Source organism: Periophthalmus magnuspinnatus, chromosome 11, assembly GCF_009829125.3.
Source record: "Periophthalmus magnuspinnatus isolate fPerMag1 chromosome 11, fPerMag1.2.pri, whole genome shotgun sequence".
NCBI lineage: Eukaryota > Metazoa > Chordata > Actinopteri > Gobiiformes > Gobiidae > Periophthalmus > Periophthalmus magnuspinnatus.
In genome coordinates, this window is record NC_047136.2 from 7,829,215 (window position 1) to 7,843,349 (window position 14,135).

Genomic DNA, 14,135 nt, shown 5'->3' on the forward strand with positions numbered 1-14,135 from the left:
TGCTAGGTTTATTTTTACACTAATAGGCAACCTGTAAACAAAGTAAAGCCTAGCATATCCGTCTGAAATGTGTGGGAAAAGTATTAACTGTAAGCTTTGTACTTTTTGTTGTTTTTATGGGCTGGTTTTAAGAGATGACCATTAAGAACACCCAGTGTGAACCATCTCTTCCTGTTAATGTGTTCAAATATCCATGATGGGTGGCAGAGTGAAGAAAATCTAGCACCGATGCACCGTTGCCATAGTAATTAACAATTCAAAATGAAATATTATATGAATGAGCAAATGCCCTCAAAATATCACCAATAAACAGGAAGCTGAAAACCATAAATAGGCTTGTCATTGATATTACTGACTAGCTAACGCTAAAAGAACTATAAAAGTGAGGTACAATTTGGTTTCCTTTGTTCAAATACCCATGGTTTACACAGTGAAGAAAATCTCGCAACATAGCCATAGCAATTAACAATTCAAAATAAAATATTATAACTTTTGAATGAGCAAATGTCCTCATTTAAAACTAAATATTATAACTTTTGAATGAGCAAATGTCCTCAAATATCACCATAAACAGGAAGCTGAAAACCATGAATACGCTTCTCACTGATATTACTCACTCTTACAGAGCGGTCAGTGCTAAAAGAAGTGTAAAAGTGAGGTGCGTGTTGGTTTCCTTCGTCCTCAGTCCAACTCTGCACTTGTACATCAGAGCTGACCTTGTGGATGAAATGCCAAGTGTACAGAGTGAGCAGGTGGCAGCAGCGACACTGACAGCGCAGGATGCTATAAGTTTGTGTTGGCGTTTGCAGACCTGAAGCGCACATGTCTTTGCCTGTTTGCTCCACTTGTTTGTGACAAATGTCCAGTGTAGTGTTTATGTGGATGTCTGTGATGTTAGCGGTGTGTGCGTGCGGCTGAAATGAAAGGCAGGAGTCCCATCTGCTGTGGTGTAATGACTGTGCTATTTGGAGGCAGGAAAGGTTTGGTGCGGGAGCAGCTGGTACGGCGCCCGGTGACCTTTTAGCATTCCGCCTCTCACCATCTGACAGATGTGTCAACTCGATTATTTCAAAAGGCCCTGAATAAATAAGCGATTGTGAGAGAGCAGAGAGGAGCCGCTAACCTGGAGTCCGCAAAACATCCACACAAACACACACATGAGAAATAGTCCAATGTTTCCTCGACGGAAGCACATGCTATTGCTAACGGCACAATCAAATTCAAGAAAGAAAATGATGTGAAAGGTCGCCTTGTGTTGTAGCGCAGCAAATCTCCGTTTCTCCCTCTCTCTCTCTGCATCTGCGCTCTTTCTCTTCCTATCATCTGCTAAATAGCTGTTGAGTCTCTGGTATGGGGCTTGGTAAAAGGGGTACAATGGGGTGGAATTGAATGCCATTGTGGTGTGGGTGCCCTTGGAGCGCTGCTATTAGCTGACTGCTGGTAGATGGAGGAGGGCGGTGATGGGGGGGTCTCAGGTGTTCCAAGCAGCCCGCCGATGGACTCTCATTCCCCAGTCAGTAGCCACAGCACACCAGGGGAAATAGCAGTGTGTTGTGCATGTGTGAATATTGTATGTTGTTGTGAGTGTGTGCGCTTGTAGAGTTGGGGGGGCTAATTGACTCACTGAGTGATTGGGGGACTGTGAAGAGGCGACCGCAATCAGACCTGCCCTGATAGAGTTTGATGCCTCCCTAAATAGTTTTCAAATGGAGGAGCAGGTGCTGTTTTTCCCAAGCAATCCCCTCAGCACAGAGCAGTGTAGTGTGCATGAAAGTGAGTGAGAGAGAACATGGGAGCTGCTGCACAAGGCTGTGTCCAGGTGATAGGGAGATTTGTGTTAGAAGATCCTTTTATCGCAGTAATAATAGGGACTGTAATCGGAAATGTTATATATGTATCAGTGGTATGTTTCCATTGTACTCAAAAATAGCCCAGGTCATTCAAACTATACATTTCAGTAAAAGTTAACAATTTGAGCTATATGCTTTTAAACAAATAATTTCCTTTTCACTAGGATTTAGTACCTATTATACACGCTTTAAATGGTCCAATTCCAAATCCAATTAACTATGACATTTTAAATTTATATTTGAAATGTATCCAGTAGTAAGGAAATATGAACTAAGGGAGGATCCCATGGTGCAGATTCTGTTACCAGAATTCAATTGTGCTGTTCAAATTGGAGACGAGCCCTTCAGGTTTAGTCTTGTGCTGGTGTTAGAAAAGATTTGAGCTGAAAATCCTCAGACGCTCTCATGCTCGCCCTCTGGGATTTGCCTGGAGCCTGGACTGTCCACTCTCTCAGTCAGTGTGAAATGACTTTATCAAATTATCTCCACTCCTTGTGATTTTCTACCACTAGACCAGACTGGTTTGTGCTGGCAACAGGGGGGTCATGCTTTAAAATGGGTGTGACTCAAGACCAATCCTTTCTGCCTGCTTTTGTTGGCTTGTTTTATCCCAAATACATAGGATATGGTTCCAGTAAGTGTGCGCATAGACACATGTACACTGCCTGGCCACAAAAAAAAACAAAACACGTCACTCACTAATATGGCATTGTTTCGATTTTGCTTCTGCAATGTCACAAGATTTATTTCCATCCAGTGTTGCATTAATTTCTCACCAAGATGTTGCATTGATGATGGTAGAGTCTGACCGCTGCACAAAGCTTCTCCAGCTCTTTCACAATTTGAGCCCGATGAATCCTGGCATTGTCATCTTTGAATATTCCCGTGCCATCAGGGAAGAAAAAAATCCATTGCTGGAATAACCTGGTCATTCAGTATATTCAGGTGTCAGCTGACCTCATTCTTTGAGCACAGACTGTTGCTGAATCTAGACCTGACCAACTGCAGGGAGCTCAAATCTATTTGCTTAGTTAAATCCAGGTGGTGACTTTTTTTTGGCTCGGCAGTGTATAATGAAGACAAAAATGTAGTCAAAAAACATAGCAGGTAACACTACCAGACCAAGTTACAGGTAAGGTCTAAGCAGAGCTGAGCCCACTTACAGCATGAATGCACATTTTCTAAGATATATTTAAACACCTGGATTAAATAAAAGAAAGATAGAAGTTTAATATCATACTGTGGAATACTCCCGACAAAGTATGGCATCTCCATGGAGACAAGCGCAAGAAAAGTGCACCTTTAACGTACCTCTATAATGCCGTCCTATATGGTGTATACAGTTATTATTAGACCACATAAGACAGTTTACTATCCACATGTTCATCTCTGGTCAATTATTGTTCCTCTACTCAACCGCTTTTGATAAGATACTGTTCACACCAAGAACACTCCACAAAACAGGCACTGACCATCATCTGACCATCACAACTAGGCCCGGCACGATAACAAATTTTGAAGTGTGATACATTGCTGAAGAAAATATAGACAATAAACAATAATACTGAAACTAAGGCCACTGACAAAATAACCTTAAAATAGAATTATAGTCAAAAAAATATTCTAAATGTACAATATGGTTAAAAAACATGAGCTGTAATAAATAAATAGCAGAAATAAACTTAGTTGTAAGTTTGTACCTATAATTAGTTATTTATTCAACCCTCTAAAGCTCAAATCTTATCGTAGACCAGAAAAATAACAAAATGTTCCCAACTAGTACAAATAAAAGGTCTCCACAATAAATACTGACCCATCCCACTGTTCCATCTAACATATATTGAACGATAACTCGATATTGTCATTACCGTGACAGGCCTAATCACAACGTGGTCGCTAACCATTTTTCCTGCTTCAAATCGAGCAGATGCACCTATTGGATGAAACACTCCCTTGTTGTTTTGTATATGCCATCCACTAACAGGTATCACGGTGAAGAAACCATTGACTTGAGCTGCCAGTCATGTTCATGCATAGAAGAGCCCAGTATCATCAGGATCGCTGCCGTAACAGTGGGTGATATTTGTGTCTGTCAGAACAGCAGCTCTCCTCATCTATCATCGGCATTGATCTGTGCTAATGACAGATGGCGCTTATGGGGGAGGAGTGGAGGGGAACTGCCTTCAGCGTTCACACAGGCGCAAACAGTGAAGTTTCCTTATCAGCTGAGCACTTCTTTCCTCACATTTAAAAAGCTTAGGCCAATTTTTGCATAAGTTTTAAATAAGAATTGATTATAATTGTCTCATTGAACATTTAGAGAAATACAAACACATTTATAGAATCTCCGATGTGTACAAGAGTGACACAACTTGGTGTAAGAATTAAAAAAATGTTCTCAAGTAGGCCACAGGGCTATTTTCGATGGGTCAATAAACAGTTTGGTTTGTGAACTGTTTGTGTAATTCATTCTTGAATCATCAAATCTGTGAAGAAATACTGTTGTAACACTATGCAAATTGTGTGTGTTTTTTCAGTCCAATCAAGAACCACCAGTAAATAATATTGGCATTGCACAACTCTAGACTTCAGAGCGTTCCCGTGGCTCACCTGGTAGAAAGTATACAAAATTAATTGTAGTTGCTCCTTGCAGTTTCCCATCTCTCTCAGCCGTCTGTCTTCAATCTCCATCTAGAAGCAGAGAAGTATGTTTAAAAGCCTCTGAATAAATGCTGGACTTATATCTCTTGAATGTCCCTGGTGAGAATGTGGGTCAGTGAGCATGGTCTGGTGTGATGAGTGCAGACAGTATCCAGATGTGGAACATGTGGAGACTAGAGCGCTGCTGACTTCTTCACAACATTTTGCTAAATTGTTGCATTTTGTATGGAGCCCTTCAGAGTGTGTTTAAAGATGCACAAGCCATGTGTTCATTCATCTGCTGCTTCACAAATTAACCCACAACAACTCAACCCAGCAGTACATTCACTTCAGTAATGTTTTGTTTTTACTGTTATGTTGTGTTGTATGATATTATACGTAATGTTTTTGCAATATCACCAAATGCCACAGCTATACAGCGAAATGCAAAATATATTACAGATATCTGATAACATTTGATTGGAGTTATAGGGCATTGTGTGAAATTTAAAGCTCTGAAAAGCTTTTAATCATGTGATGATTGTTTCTGCTTCTTATATACCTTTTCGAAGCTGTTTTTGGAGTGATTCGTGCAAGTTTGAGCAATCTTTAATCGCTTATTTTCAAGACGCCATATTGCAGATCAACCCCCCGTTTTCACCATCACCGGCATATGCCCACTGCTCTGTACTGACTTCATTCTGCAATTTTATTTTCTTAATCAATGGCATGCGTAGGACTCAGCAGCATCGCATAGTCATTTTGGTACAAATGAAAAAATGTTTGTCTCTCGCTAGTGTGATCTGCACCTATCCATCGGAGGGGACCGACAGCTCCACAGCTCTTTGTTGTGATGACATTTACGGTGACGTCAGCTCTCATTGGGCACTGCAGCTTTCTAATGTGGAAGTCAGCGGACATGTTTAATTAAGTCATTTTAGATAAACATTGTGATTTGAAATGTGCAAAATTATAACATAATGATCCACGGGTGTCATAGATTATAACTATATAGCAGACACAAGCACAATAGTACTTCTTCAAGATTAAGATTCAGTCATTTCTACTTGCCAGAGTTGCTAATGATCAGCTTGGGTGCTTTTTGAGAGGTCCACTTGCTTCATTGTGATCTTGTAGTATTAGTAAAATGTACCAAAACTTCTTTCCACAACTTTTCTCATTAAATGTTTGTCTGTTTTGAAGCCATTCAAATGGAGTAATCCTCATTATTGGGATCACCCACAGTCAGACTAAAAAATCCAAATGCCAAAACACAGACAATCATAATGAGTGTTTTCAAGAATAACAATGTCTTTTCCTGTCACAGCTTCAGAGCCAATTAAATGTGTGTTTTCTTTCAGGTCACACAGCACAGCGGCAGCACGCCTTCTTTTGTTTATTAACTGTGGACCTTGGAAGACTGGCTCAAACTGGTGTGTTATGATTTATTCATAAGTTATAAGATTTGCATAAGCCATTGATGCAGCAGCGGAGCTCAGGAAGGTCAATAACTGGTCAATACATTTTTCGCATACTGGGAGTTATTTATCATTCTTTTGACCATTCAGACAACACCAGCCAATATTTAACTTGGCCCACCAGTCAAATTATAATGGAGAGGGAGAGTAAAATGTCATTATTTTGTCTCTTTTGTATGATAAATGCACATGTTATGGGGATAGGAGGTTAGTCTAATCAATGGCTATATCCTTAAGGACCGTAAAGTGCCGACCCACACTTCAGTGATTAGAAAAGTCTAAAGCAGTGATTTGAATAAAAGAGAAATGAGATCAATACTAATGGGATTCTGTTCCTTTGGCAGCAGTAGAAGAGGCACAAAGGCCATACTTAAAGTTTCAATCTCTTGTATGAAGTAATATGTTTGCACAATGATTAAAATATGTTTTGTCTGACTTTCACATTTAGTAGAGAAATATGTATCGACATTCTGAAGATCCGTTTAGTAAGTTGTTAGTAAGTTTGTTAGTCTGGAGCCAAGAAAAGCCTCAAGTTTAATTATTAAATGTTATGATGGGTTTAAAAAATTGTATTCATTCAATTCAACTTATTTTTGTAAAGCCCAAAATCACAACAGCAGTGGCCTCTTAGGGCTTAACAGGATCATTGATTTAACCAACAGAAAGTTAGAAAATCAACAGTGAAGCAGACATTGGTCAATAACAGACCCATTAACCAACAACACAGAAAACAAGCAACTAGAGAATTGCCCCAGAGCGTCCCCTGTCTCGGCAAGGAAAAACTCAAAATGGAAGGTCTAATGCGCATCTTTACTCTTGATTTTTTAGCATACTGTAACAGCCACTATGACAAAAGAAGTGTTTCAGGAAACATCCCAGAGTATACTAAAGGGAGATCAAACCAGCAACACTGGTTAGGGGAAAACTGCTCTAATACTGTAATACTTTTTAATCGCTTTAAGAAGAACAAAGCATTCCACCAACTACTTTTGACAGTTGTCCTTCTCAAGCACTTCTCGTCCTTCTATCTACAACACAATGGAATTTTTATGTTTAAATCTTACAACAACAATAACATTCATAGTTCAATTTAGTTACCAGGCGCACATAAATCCATACAACCACTAGATTATCCTAAATTAGAAACATCCCTTTTGCGATCCCTTAATCTAGCCCAGCCCATAGACACTCCAGCAGCTCTGTGATTTACATATGCCCATAAAAGTCTAAATGGAAACGGGAGGCTAGTTGCTTAATTGACCTTTATTGGGCTTTCTGCTTCATTTGAGGACTGGATATTAAATTAACATGATAATTCAGAGTTTTAACGCCCCCTCCGTGCCCCACGCATTTAGTACAGCCCTGTAACTTTTATAGCTCAAATTGATTTAGCACTTCTTTTTATTAACTGCCTTTAATTTTCCATATTGGGAGACACTCACACAAAGTGGGTTTTATTCCAGTGGAGCAGTGCATTGGGGACTTTATGAGGCTGTTTATATTGAAAACCTCCCCGATTCCAAGTGTGACAGATATAGGCTGTAACCTGTATGTGATCTCATATGTAAGGCCATTGACTTTGGTTGAATACAAGGGTTTAATTATGCAGCAGACTATAAAACAAGCAAGAAGTAAATACATCTGGAGATCTGGTGATGGCTCCTTTCTGTTTAGCCTCATGAGGAGGCAGGGGTCGTAAACTACTCTATGTGTTGAATAATTACAGGAGAAGTTATTACAACACTTTCATAGGATAGGCATAGCATATTTTAAAATAATTGTAAAGCATGTAACTTTTCTGGTGGAGATTACACTACTTGCTTGTCTCCATGGAGATATTATCGCCTTGCACAGTATACGATTAAACTTATCTATCGCTATGTTGTCACCAGGCCGAGTTACAGATCATATCTGTGTAGAGGTGACGCTGCTCACAGAATTGATGTTTTTCAGAGTATTTTTGAACAATTAAAAACAGAAGCCATTAAATAAACATTAGACAGAAACTTTTAATGCCTTATGGTGGAACATTGCAAGTAAAGGAGAGATGCAGTTGTTTTTCTTCTTCACCAAATAAGTTACACAGTGCACCTTTGATATTAACAATAATTGAATGTACTGTATCATCTCTGGAATCACTCCTATAGATTAAATCAAAATAAAGACTTGATGTTATAACGCAGTTTAAGACTAGACTGAAAACCCACCTCTTCTCCCTGGCATTTAATTCTAGCTAAACAGGATATTTTGGTGTTTTATTGTTCTTTCCCTATGTTTTCTGTGCGATATAAGTCAAATTAAATTGGGAGCATGCTGGCTAAATGAAAGCATGCAGAGAAAAACTAATGAAATGGCTTAAAAAGTCATAGAAGAGCAAAGACAAATTCTTTCACTCCAATCTAAGACATAATGGCTTTGTCGTTCATTGCCTCGAGCTCCTTCTACTTTTACAATAGTTATGCCAAGGTCAATAATCAACCAAGTTCAAGCCAAGGTTACTTGTGGTCTCTCAGTTGTATTCAAGACAAAAACTAAAACTAAATATAATAAAAATCATGGAAATATTTTAAATTAAATGAATATTTCACACTGGAGAAATGCTTTTGAAGACCTTGAAGGCACAAAATGCATGTTATAAATGAAGAATAGAAGCACTTAACATGAGGTTGGAAGAGCCACGTTTATGTACGGTCTCACTAAGCGTGAACCGCAGCAGAGGCACATTAGAGGTGAATTGCTTCCCGGATGCTGCTGCCCCCTCTCCCACTTTCCTAAGTGGATGCATTATCATTTTGTCTGTCAGAAAAAAAAGCCAAAGAATATGAATATGCGTTTACATCTGTCTTCCATTAATATGCATGCCTGAATCCACATCTCAACACAAAGCCAATTTTCTGGCCATCTGGGGTATGGCTGTTGGAAGTAATGAATAATCTTTATGAATATGTTTTATTGTGCGCGCTGGCGATACATCACGGGCGCGGCGGCATTACTCTGTCTGACTGGGCGCCTCTCACTCAGGTGTAGGGAACCAACCTGATGATTTTAATGGCACTATAAACAGGAGGGATGGATGGACAGATGGAGGCAGCACAGGAGAAAACGATCTTGTAGCATCTCTCTTTTACTAATAGAAGCTGTAATAAGCCACACACCTGCTCCAAACTGTTATGATGCGCAGATAAGTACGGCTAATGCTAATAGTGACTTGAGTCGTCACTAGTCTCCACTGATGATGTTCACTTATATGGGCAAAGTTATGAGTGAATCCTTCTGAGACACTTTTTAGGTTCCAAAACAGAAACATCTGCAAACCAAATTTCATCCGGTTTATAGGGTCATAAATGTAAGGGCTTGCAACAACTTTCATTTTACTATGTTGAGGAAAGTAATATGACCATTTCACAAAAAGAATGAGCTGTTTCTTTATCGACGTTTCGGGTCACTTTAACGGTGCACTGTAACTGTTCTAGTGCAGGGTACGCCACCTGCTTCTGTCCATGGAGATGTCCAGAAAATGACATTAAACTTACCTATCTCCACGGAGAAAAGAATGGGACACTACAGGGCCAAGTTACATGCCAGATCAGATCAGTAAAAATGCATGCAATACAATAAAAACACCTCTAGTAGAGTTAACATGTTTGTGGGTACATGGAGAGCTGCTGTAATTAAGTATTTCTTCTTAACTTCAACTCTATTCCTTTGGCTTTCTGTCATATATTTTTGGTGAAAGCATTAGAGATTTAGGTGTCATGTGTCCCTGTATCCCTGCCCATGTGAGTCTGATGTTTTAGATGTCAGAGCCCGTAATACTTGGCCCTCCTCTCCAGGGCTCACAGACTATTGACCGGTGAAGTCTTTTAATGATTTATGATTGAAGTTGGGCCATAACGTCTCAGGAGGAACCCCCAGAGCGACAGGCAGTGGGGCTGACCAGTATTATGGCAGCTCGGGGAATCAATTATGCTAAGTGTAGCTAATGAATACACTTGTGCCGGTGCCACACTCTCCAGATATTTCAATTTTTGCATATTGATAGTAGAAACTGCATAGCACTGCTGGAGAGAGCAGAGTGGAAATGAGTCAAGCCTTTTTTATTGAATTTTTTGGAATAAAAATTTTGTCTAATGTTTCCCAAAAACCTTTTCAGCGGCCATCTTTGAAAACCCCACCTACAGCCCATAGTGCAGGCTTCTCTAACTCTTATATTGCACTAACTTTTCTAGTGGAGGGTCCATTACTTATATTAAATTTGTCTATCTTCGTGGAGACAAGGAAGTACACCACCATGCTGAGTTACAGGGTGGCTCTGTCAAGAGGCGAGCGCACTTACAGTAAGAATTCATGTTACATATACTTTCCAGCAAAACAAAAATAAGCAGAAAAAAGCACCACAGGTTAAAGGTGTTACATAATACACCTTTAACCCCTATTACCAACATTAATACAACTGATGACAATGACATCACATGATGATTTGATTTTTTGAGACAGTAAAATCTAGCTAAAAGCTCAGTGGCAGATCCAGTATGTGATTGGAAGCTGTGAAAAGCTGGAAGTGCTCTCCATACAGCAGGGGTGTCAAACACATTTTCACCGAGGGCCACATCAACAAAATGGCTGCCCTCAAAGGGCCAGATGTAAAATAAATCTAACTACTTTTTTAACTTGTTATTTAACTGTTTCTGTATTTATTGCTTATTCAAGTTACAAATATTGCATATGCATTGGCCTAGATGTAAAGATATGGCTGTGTAACTGTGTATTTCCTGATAAAATGACATGTTAAGACCATCATACCTTTTAATTTACCCTGTCGAGGGCCACATAAAATGATGTGGAGGGCGGCATTTGGCCCGCGGGCCTTGAGTTTGACACATGTGCCATACAGCCTATGAAAGAGACACTATATGGTTTAAGCAGAACAATGACAAAGACTTTTATTATTGTCAAGGTTAACATGCATTAACGACATCTGTTTGAATAGATGGATGTCTGGCAACAGTCCACTAAAACGCTAAGGCTATTAAGGTAAATATTGCTCAGACTGAGAGGGAAATCACTGTGTCCAATGTATCTCGGCAGGCCATAAAAGACTATGAATATGAAATCAGCAATGAATAAGTGATATGGGGCTACAATGCAAAGACGCTCAGGTTGTGAAAGCTTAAGACTCTATAATTATGGTGAAAATGTTAAATATTATGTATAATATTATTATTATATTACGAGCATAAGCCATTTTTAAGCTTTAAGCTTATTATAGGCTGTTGATTATATATTGGTCAGTTATACCATTTCTTGTTTGTCTTATCGTGGCAGAAGGAAACACAAAGTTACAACCTAGTTTTCTATATTCTATAAACTTTATGTTCAAGGGTGGGTGATATGACTAAAAACGTATATCACAATTTCGCCCAGTCCTATTTACGTCAACTGATATCACCGCCGACCTAGCAGACCTAGCTCCACTAATCTGACGTAGTGGCATTTTCTTGGCTGAATCCTTGGAGTAAAAGAGCAGCATATCTTGGGAGTGGGGGTGGAGGGGGGAAGACAGAAGTGTAGGTGTGAGAGAGGGAGCGCTGCTGAAGGAGACACTAATGAACGCAGACAACAAAGGCTCTAACCTGAGCAGTTCCCCGGAGATGCACCCGGCTTTTTCATAGGGTCAATAAAACCACCGGAGCGTGTCTGCATCGGCCTGCCCTTCAGCACCTGCTTAACTGCACCGGGAGGACTGCTGCTCAAGGTTGTCCAAGTTAAAAAAGGGACAAGACTGAATTTCTTATCTGATGTGTATTATTCACAAGTGCAGCTGTCTACTGCACTGGAAACAGGAGTTGACATCTTCTTTTGTTGTTCTATTCTATTATCCAGGCTTGGCACCAACTCCAAAATTAGTTTGACTAGTTGTGACCTGGTCCATGTGGCTGAATTGTCCCTAAAGGCAAACTCTGAAAGTGAGTTGCGATGGACAGTTGATTTCAGAAAATACATTTTGAATCAAGTGCATCTGGACATACAGTTAATGCATACACCACATTCATCCGTAGGCAAGGCGGGAGAGTTTTTTTTGGTTTTTTTTCCTAAGGACACAGTGAGTACTAAACAGGCCCTACGCTGCATAGCCTCTGAAATTGTAAGACCAGGTAGCTATTCTCAAGTTGGTATACCTGTGCATATGTTATATCTGCTAAGTTATGTCTTGTTCTTGTTGCCCGCTCCAATAAATAGACAGAATAAATAGTAACCTAAAACATGAAATGAAAAATTCAAATATTAAAAACACCTGTTGTTGATATTTCTTCACTGCTCTCTTATGTTTTAAAGAGGGGACAAAGCCTTGGTTACAACATATGTTAGGCCTTATAACACACACATAGACAGAAGCATGCTGGGAGGGCTTCATACTTACCCCACTATGACCGCTGACGCCTGGCATATGGCTTTCTCGATCTGTTCAGCGGGCCGCCCATCTTTCCAGCGCTGCATCCAGCACCAGCAGCACACGGCTCCAGGAAATGTCAGGAGGACGGACAACAAGACGTGAGCTGGAGAAGAAAGACAAAGATGAGTAGAAGAGGCAGAGGCGAGCTATGCTACCTCCACAATGCTAATTATCAGTATGGAAACACCATCTGTGCAAGAAGAAAGTCACAGACACACAATAGAAATACCACAACGAGGTAAAAGAAATAGGAAACCAATACTGTACCGAAGACTTGTGCATAAAGATGTAGCCTACTTAATAACTATAATGAAGGCTTACTGATGCACATGACAAAATAACCAACAAAAACTATGTTTAAACCTACCTGTTACCTGGTCATATGTGGAGGCATTCTGAGGATGGAAAGGTGGGTGAAGATTGCCATCATGTGGCAGAGTAATGCTATTGAATGTTAGGCCTTTGAGTTTACAGTATATAGTATGGAGAGACTGGGAACTTACCAGTGCAACATATGACATATTACTGTATTACCCCTTCACACACAGACACATGTGACACAAACACAAACACGTACACAACTGTTACAATGTCAACATGACCATTAGTACTATATTCTTTGATCACTTTCATTTTCATTAGGAAAACATTGAAGTGCAGCTTAATAAAATAATGTAATATGGAAAGTACTGCTGTCAAAGTCAAAATAAAAGTTTAGTGGTTCGGATAAGAATTAAAATATTTCAGCTTTTGTACTTGTCTTTGAATAGCCTACCGGTAAAATTGAGGATTTTTTCCATAGGTTTAACTGTTTTTTTTATAATTGATGATCTTAAAGCAGGCAATTCAGCTCTACAAACAAACATACATGGTTGAGAAGGAGTATAGTAAATTACAGTATGATTCCACCAAAACAAGCCTTATGTTTGAGAATCACTGGACTAACATAACAGTGTGGCATCACACAAACAATGAAAAAACATCAAGCCGATAATAACAGTGGTTAACAATAGTGCACAGGCATAGACACATACAAAGCCTGATGTTGTTGTCATGAATCCTGGTTTAATGAGTTATATAAATGAAATGAATGAAGTCCGTGTGTAATGATCCATCGCTCACACAGCCACATTATATCAGAAGCGTTTAACAGAGAAATGAATCCAGAGGCATCAGCTGTAGCACTCTTGGGACCACAGGCACGCACTCACTGCAATGACCGTGTTTTACATCGCCAATCTGTTACAGTGGGGTCTCCCCTGCTTCAATCCCATGGATGATTAAGCATGATAATTAAGGTTTTTGGACATTTTCCACAGAGGAGCAGATGAGGCAGCTGGTGACATTCATGCATTCCCAAACACAGAGATGGGAATTACAATGGAGACTCCATTCATTTCAGTGAGCACAAAATCTGGCTCCTGGCATCAGTTCAAAAACACTCAAGCTGTTGTTGAAAAGGACTATTTGTCCCTCTTTGTTGCAATGTAGCCAATGTACCTTGATCTATTTGGGGAGTAATTTAACCCACAAAAAACAGCCAAATGTTTGGTTTTTGTGCAAAATTATTTACTAGGCCTCTAAAAATACTTACCTGGCCAGCCAGAACCCCACACGGTGACAATACTTTACAATGTAGAAGGGACTGGATTTCCCCACTGTGGGACAAATACAGGCACTCTGACCTTAGAGGATGGTCAGGCAATACAGAGA

At 39.7% G+C, this 14,135-nt stretch overlaps 1 protein-coding gene across 1 annotated transcript in view; it reads left to right on the forward strand.

The window, feature by feature from the left end:
• Window positions 1–14,135, forward strand: part of adnp2b (ADNP homeobox 2b) — a 177,797-nt gene that overhangs the window by 17,449 nt on the left and 146,213 nt on the right. The window lies entirely within an intron of this gene.